The sequence below is a fragment of the Mytilus galloprovincialis genome, chromosome 5, assembly GCF_965363235.1.
Source record: "Mytilus galloprovincialis chromosome 5, xbMytGall1.hap1.1, whole genome shotgun sequence".
Lineage (NCBI taxonomy): Eukaryota > Metazoa > Mollusca > Bivalvia > Mytilida > Mytilidae > Mytilus > Mytilus galloprovincialis.
Window position 1 is genome coordinate 41453458 of NC_134842.1, and position 7923 is coordinate 41461380.

The window sequence follows — 7923 nt, forward strand, 5'->3', positions numbered from 1 at the left end:
TACACCCAATACTCAAAATTCTAATTAAAGCTTATTTCATGGTGTTAATTAAAGAGAGGCGAAAGATACCAGAGGAACAGTCAAACTCATAAACCGAAAATAAACTGACAACGCCATGGCTAAAAATGAAAAGGGCAAACTGACAAAAAATAGTACACAAGAAACAACATAGAAAACTAAAGGCTGAGCAACACGAACCCTGTCAAAACTGGAGGTGATCCCTAGTGCTCCGGAAGGGTAAACAGGTCTATATCCAAGCAACACTGATTTACACCTGCCAGGACATTTCCCCCTAGAGTGTCAGTGCAATAATTCAAAAAATGTTACATGTGTCTGTGTTTTGAATTTGCACCGATTTTTCCTTTCACTTGTACCGCTTGTGAACAGGTTGATTACAGGTGACTGCCATTTCTTACTTATCATTATAAAATGTACACCTATTCGATAAGCCTATAACACGAACATAACCGGTGTTCCCTGCTCACCACGTGATGGTGAGATAAGAATTTCCAGGAGCGGATCCAGTCATTTTTCAAGGGGGAGCCCCCTTGGATCCGCCACTGAAATCAAGATAATACAAGACAATCTAAAAGATAAAAACACTCTGTTTACAATCACTCAAATCACGTAGCAAGTACTTAGATTCTATTTACAACAGTCAAAAGCACAACATTAAAATCCATAAAGACAGAATATAATGAATTATAAATCTGTCCACGCCGAGTAGTTAAGATAGCCCACCAGCCTAGATTTTACTCCACCAGTTCTGAGCCAACAAACAACAGGGGGCAACAGTTATATATATGCATGTTATAATTAACAATTCGAATCATAAGTACAACTGCCTGACGGAAAAGGATTATGTTGATAAATTAAAATTAACATGTACCTGTAATTTACCTGTGCACAATCGGCGCAAATGAAAGAATCGAATCGACGCAAATGAAAGATCAAATCTTTTGAACATCGGCGCAGATGTCGTACCCAAATTTGTATACAGTTTTGCAAATAACACAATTTAATAGTTTTAAACGCGTATACTAGAACCTATGATATAATACATGTACATACAAGTGCTGTATTTGTATCAAAGGGTTGTAATCTAATTGCAGAAGAAATCTCATTTTCCATTTATTGCTATCAAAATCAGACGTTTTACCACGTTTAATTTATTTGGAAGTTTTGACTCTATACCACAAATGTAATATCTACTTTTAGCTTACCTCCTATACATTTCCAGGAATATGATTGGTTAAAAGCGTCCGCGTTCAAACCGTGTATATTTGTATTAGGTTAGTAGGGAGGCGGGGCTTATCTCATACACGGTTAGTAGTGGAGTTACGTCCCTTTATATTCCATATTAGGTAAGAAGGGGGCGGGGCTTATTTCATACACGGTAGGTAATGGTGTTATGTCCCTTTAACAAAAACAAAACAGTACTTAGAAAAAAACTTAAAAGTTCCAACAGACGAAAAAATTGATGATTAAGATTGAAATAAATTCATAAAACACATTTAAACCTTACAAGTCATTATTGTTGGAATCTGTTTTTGTAGGATCAATGGAAGTATTTTCTTAATGCTAACAGTATTGAAGACTTGCTCATTTTGAAAATCACTAGTCTTAATTTCACACGTTAAGATAGTCGGTAAGATAAATTCGTTACATAGTGTGCTAGTGACGTAATACGGTATATATGGGGTCAGTAAATTCCATATATACCGTATTGGGTCACTAGCACACTATGTAACTAATAATATATGGTCTTCTGATGTATAACTTCAATAAACTTACCTTCGGCTAATACTAGATGGAAGTTCAATATGGTTGCAACGTTCGCAACAAAACATTCTCTATTGAAGTGCATTTTGATGAATGCACGACGACACTCCAATGCGTTTTTATACGTTGTGGAAAAACGGTCATAATTAAACGTCATTTAAATAGTATGTAATAGATGTATATGAAAATTAAACTGTCAATTGTTCTTGAACAATTGAGAGGTCTTTCCTTTTGTAATGTAAAATACATGTTCAAACAGACGTAGAATGTATTGAAAAGCTTTAAAACACACTGAAAAACCTTTAAATAAGGTTAAAAACACCAAATTCGCTATATGGGACATGACCTTGACCTTTGACCTTTTGACCTTTGTCAAGGTCATTAGTCCCCAATGTCATTGCCGAAGACCCCATGGGTCTAGGACCTTTGGTTATATAGAAAAAGATGATTTTGTCTTTCCAGAAACCTAAAACAGGTGTTATGCCCCTTAAAAAAAGGTCAAATCTCTTCGGTCAAAATGCAACAAAGTTGTGCCGTAATGACCCAAACATTTTCCACTATTTAAAACTTCTGTAAGTATAATGGTTTCTGAGATTATCCCATAACAAGGTGTTAGGTCAAAGGTCAAGGTCAACATACAAATTTGACCTTGAGGTATTTTTCAAAGATACATAAATTGATGATGATTGGTGAAGATCCTAGGTGTCTACGACTTACGGTTTCTGAGTTTTGGTGGTCAACCGACACCGGTTAATTTTCATAGGGGCATAACCCTACCAATGAGTCGTTGAATCTTTTCGATCCAAATGTAACGAAGAACCAGGGTCTGGTCCTGAACAAATTTCACCCTTTGTTTTTTTTTCTACCTATTACGGTTACGGTGTTGGAACGATAACAAGGTTTATGGGTTTCGGAGGGATTACTCCGAACGGACAAAATATTTCGACTCACAGGGTGAGTTCTGGATAGGTATTCATTACACCGATACAAAGTGTGAACATGAAAGCGACACGTCTTACGGTTACGGAGGCTAACTTCGTCAAAGTTTGGCGGAACAAAAAGAATAATAATAATAATAATTAAACTGTCAATTGTTCTTGAACAATTGAGAGGTCTTTCCTTTTGTCATGTAAAATACATGTTCAAACAGACGTAGAATGTATTGAAAAGCTTTAAAACACACTGAAAAACCTTTAAATAAGGTTAAAAACACCAAATTCGCTATATGGGACATGACCTTGACCTTTGACCTTTTGACCTTTGTCAAGGTCATTAGTCCCCAATGTCATTGCCTAAGACCCCATGGGTCTAGGACCTTTGGTTATATAGTAAAAGATGATTTTGTCTTTCCAGAAACCTAAAACAGGGGTTATGCCCCTTAAAAAAAGGTCAAATCTCTTCGGTCAAAATGTAACAAAGTTGTGCCGTAATGACCCAAACATTTTCCACTATTTAAAACTTCTGTATTATCCCATAACAAGGTGTTAGGTCAAAGGTCAAGGTCAACATACAAATTTGACCTTGAGGTATTTTTCAAAGATACATAAATTGATGATGATTGGTGAAGATCCTAGGTGTCTACGACTTACGGTTTCTGAGTTTTGGTGGTCAACCGACACCGGTTAATTTTCATAGGGGCATAACCCTACCAATGAGTTGTTGAATCTTTTCGATCCAAATGTAACGAAGAACCAGGGTCTGGTCCTGAACAAATTTCACCCTTTGTTTTTTTTCTACCTATTACGGTTACGGTGTTGGAACGATAACAAGGTTTTTGGGTTTCGGAGGGATTACTCCGAACCGACAAAATATTTCGACTCACAGGGTGAGTTCCGAATAGGTATTCATTACACCGATACAAAGTGTGAACATGAAAGCGACACGTCTTACGGTTACGTAGGCTAACTTCGTCAAAATTTGGCGGAACAAAAAGAATAATAATAATAATTAAAAAGTCAATTTTTCATGAACAATTGAATGGTCTTTCCTTTTTTCTTTTATTAATTGCCTTCTTAATTAAAAAATATATGGTTTCTAAGGACTTTTATGTTCATAAGTGGTTGCTTAGGGCAAAAATCATTCCTAAGGTTAAATATATTAAAATAAGTTATTAAAAATGTCATATGTACTATTCATAGTTTTTAAAGTTAAAAAAATAAGTGATTGCTAAGTACTTGTATGTCGTTGCTAGGGACAAAAATGTCATTTCCAGTAATAAAAATGTCATATTTATATTATTCATAGCCTTCTAAGTTCAAAAATATATGGTTGCTATGGTGTTTTATGTCTTTGCTAGGGACTTGACCTCTGACCTTGACCTAACTTTGTAGATCTTATTATGCTGATCATTTTTGCAATTAAAAGTTTCTTTCTATCTGTAACCACTTTTGAGTTATAAGCAAACAATCATCATTTCGGACCCCAAAAACAGTTTTGGTGCTCTAGTACCATAACAGTTGGTCCAATGATTTTCAACCCAACATAACAAATGTAGATCTCGACAAGACACATATTTTCTCCGTTACATTTTATCAGCCATTTTTTACGGTTATTTAGTAAATCCGATAACAAGCTAAGGTCAAAATCTAGGTCATGACCTTGACCTTTGACATTAAGTCAATTTTCATGTTCATGTGAATTGATGATCATTGGTGATGATCCTAGGTGGCTACAACTTACAGTTTTTGAGTTTTAGTGGCCAACCGACATTTGTTAATTTTCAAAGGGGCATAACCCTACCAATGAGTCGTTGAATCTTTTCGATCCAAATGTAACGAAGCACCAGGGTCTGTTCCTGAACAAATTCCACCCTTTGTTTTTTTTCTACCTATTATGGTTATGGAGTTAGAATGATAACAAGTTTTTCGGTGTTAGGGGAGATAACCCCTATAAAAGAAATGTTACGGGGTCGTGCCCTCACCACAAGATAGCTTTTGGTCAACCGATACTAGATACCTAATATCATTTCAACATGTCGCGTACTTTTTTGGGGAAATTTCGTTAAAGTTTGGCGGAAAGAATAATAATAATAATAAACTGTCAATTGTTCTTGAACAATTGAGAGGTCTTTCCTTTTGTAATGTAAAATACATGTTCCAACAGACGTAGAATGTATTGAAGAGGTCAAGGTCAACCTTAAAAAGCTCGAAAACACATTAAAAATCCTTTATATAAGGTTAAAAACACTAAATTCGCTATTTTGGACATGACCTTGACCTTTGACCTTTTGACCTTTGTCAAGGTCATTAGTCCCCAATGCCATTACTGAAGACCCCAAGGGTCTAGGACCTTGGGTTATATAGTAAAAGCTGATTTTGTCTTTTCAGAAACCTAAAACAGGGGTTATGCCCCTTATAGAAAGGTCAAATCTCTTTGGTCAAAATGTAACAAAGTTGCGCCATAATGACCCAAACATTTTCCACTATTTAAAACTTCTGTAATTATAATGGTTTCTGAGATTATCCCATAACAAGGTGTTAGGTCAAAGGTCAAGGTCAACATACATGAAATTTGACCTTGAGGTATTTTTTAAAGATACATGAATTGATGATGATTGGTGAAGATCCTAGGTGTCTAAGACTTACGGTTTCTGAGTTTTGGTGGCCAACCGACACCGGTTAATTTTGATAGGGGCATAACCCTACCAATGAGTCGTTGAATCTTTTCGATCCAAATGTAACGAAGAACCGGGGTCTGGTCCTGAACAAATTTCACCCTTCGTTTTTTTTCTACCTATTACGGTTACGGTGTTGGAACGATAACAAGGTTTTTTGGTTTCGGAGGGATTACTACGAACCGACAAAATATTTCGACTCACAGGGTGAGTTCCGGATAGGTATTCATGAAACCAATACAAAGTTTGAACATGAAAGCGACTTGGTTTACGGTTACGGAGGGAAATTTTGTCAAAGTTTGGCGGAACAAGAAGAATAATAATCAGAAGAAATACAGTAAGGTCTTTCCTTATAGATAAAGGAAAGACCTTAATTAAAACTTTTAAATATTATCCCATGCATAATAGGTAATATCTATAAAAAAAACATTGAAAAAGAAGGTAAAAAAAACAGCGAATATGTGTTTATTGACATAACTGTTGATCCTTACAGTCATGGACTGCAAAAAAAGATTATTTATTGGGATTAAATCAGTTTTGAAATATACAAGATACTATTTTATGGCAAGAAAATTGATTATGTCACAATATAAAATTTACAGAAGCTGTTACATCACATAATAAATTACCGTTATATAATACCCGAGACTTTCCAAATACATCCTCAATCTTAATTAAATCAGTTTCCAAATATATCATACCCTGATATACATCAACAAACTACATACAGTATACCGGACCAATTGATTTTGACACAATGCTGAAATTTTACAAAAGCTTTACGTCAAATAGTATTTAATAATTATATGTTACCCATGACTTCGAAAAACATCCTTAATCTTAATTAAATCAGTTCTCAAATATATCATATCTGATATGCATCAACAAACTACATGCACAATCAGTACAGTGAATGAACTTATGGTGCCTTACAGTGTAACTTACAAAAGCTGTATATCAAATAATACATTTTTACTACATGTTACCAAAAGGACCATTTTATACGGTTTTTTTTTTAAGTCTTTGGGAACATAACTAAGTCTCCTTGATTGATTGCCATATCAACACGTTGAACCACGTCGCTCGACATAAAATGTAATTTAATGTTTTGTTAGAAATATGCATCTCGAGGGTCGTATCATTTTTCTATCAATTGAAATGTAACTATATTGCACTAAATTAAACCGAATTTAATAGGGTTCGGTACATTAAAGTGTCAGGATCACTATTATCATTACTATATAATTCATTCAACCAAAGGAATGATTTATTATCAGATAAAGTTGGATAGGTTGTTTTTTTTTTGTTTTTTTTTTAAATCAAACGTGTCAATACAATCCTATATTTTAATAACGCACGACGCCTCTTTTGCTTTTTTTAAACAATATTTTTATTTTATATAAGCGTTCGACTAATTGTCATAGATAAAGCGTTCAAAACATATCATTATTAAATTTATTGAATATAAACAAATTTTAAAAACACTAACGTATTTACTATGTATTAAGTAACTCTTAATACATGTACAATACATGATACGCTCAATTTGCCTATCGGGTCAGTTGGTAGTGTCGCCAACGGTAGTGGTGATAAAAAAAACACTGTGCGGGACAAATACGCAATTTCTGAATTGGCAAGTCTTACTTTGCTGTTTTACAAGTTACCTAAAATATTTTTTGGTCAAGTAATGGATAATTGAATAAATTAAATGTCTCCGTATGTCCCAAAATGTCACTGTTGTCACTACAGCTGATTAAAAGTATATTTCCCATGGAAAATTTAGAAATAGCACTTCTTTCTAACACAAACGATGCAAACGGATAATCGCGCACATGTTTTGATCATTTCTTTCAAACACACGTTTGCAAAGTTTACATAAACTTTGACAAACTATGCAAACGCTAAAAATGCGTCTGCAATTTGTCTTTTGTCGTTTGTTCGCACAAACGCTACATTTGTTTCTAACTTCACCCTGATTAAACGAATTTTTTTGTTTCTACGTTTGTAAAAAGTCTGTTTACCAACAACACGTGAATGCATTATTAAAAGTTCAAACAGGGTCAGTAAAGACTTATTACACGATTTATTTATTTCTTCTTTTGTAGAGTTTAGAAAACACCAACAAATGCGACGAAACTTTTACAAAATTTTGGTTAGAAAGAAATGCGGTCATGTATAAACCCACGGTCGACATAAGCGTACATTTTTGTGAAATGAATATTTATATGTTTTAAAATGTCAATTATTATTGACAAGTAGTACAAACTTGCATTTTTCAAATTTGATCTCAATGAATTGATACTTACTCACATTGTTGGTTCGAATTCAAAATCCTTCATTCCACCAGAAATGTATTTCATAAACAAGTGGTAATAATATTTATCAAAGGTACGACTACACGAATGTATAGTATATCACTGTTAGACTCAAGCTACCAAAAAAATAAACACATGATGTATATATTATGAGTGCATCTCTTTGTAATCAAAATTTTGTAAACGTTGTGTGGCGTTTGTTGTTGTTTTCTA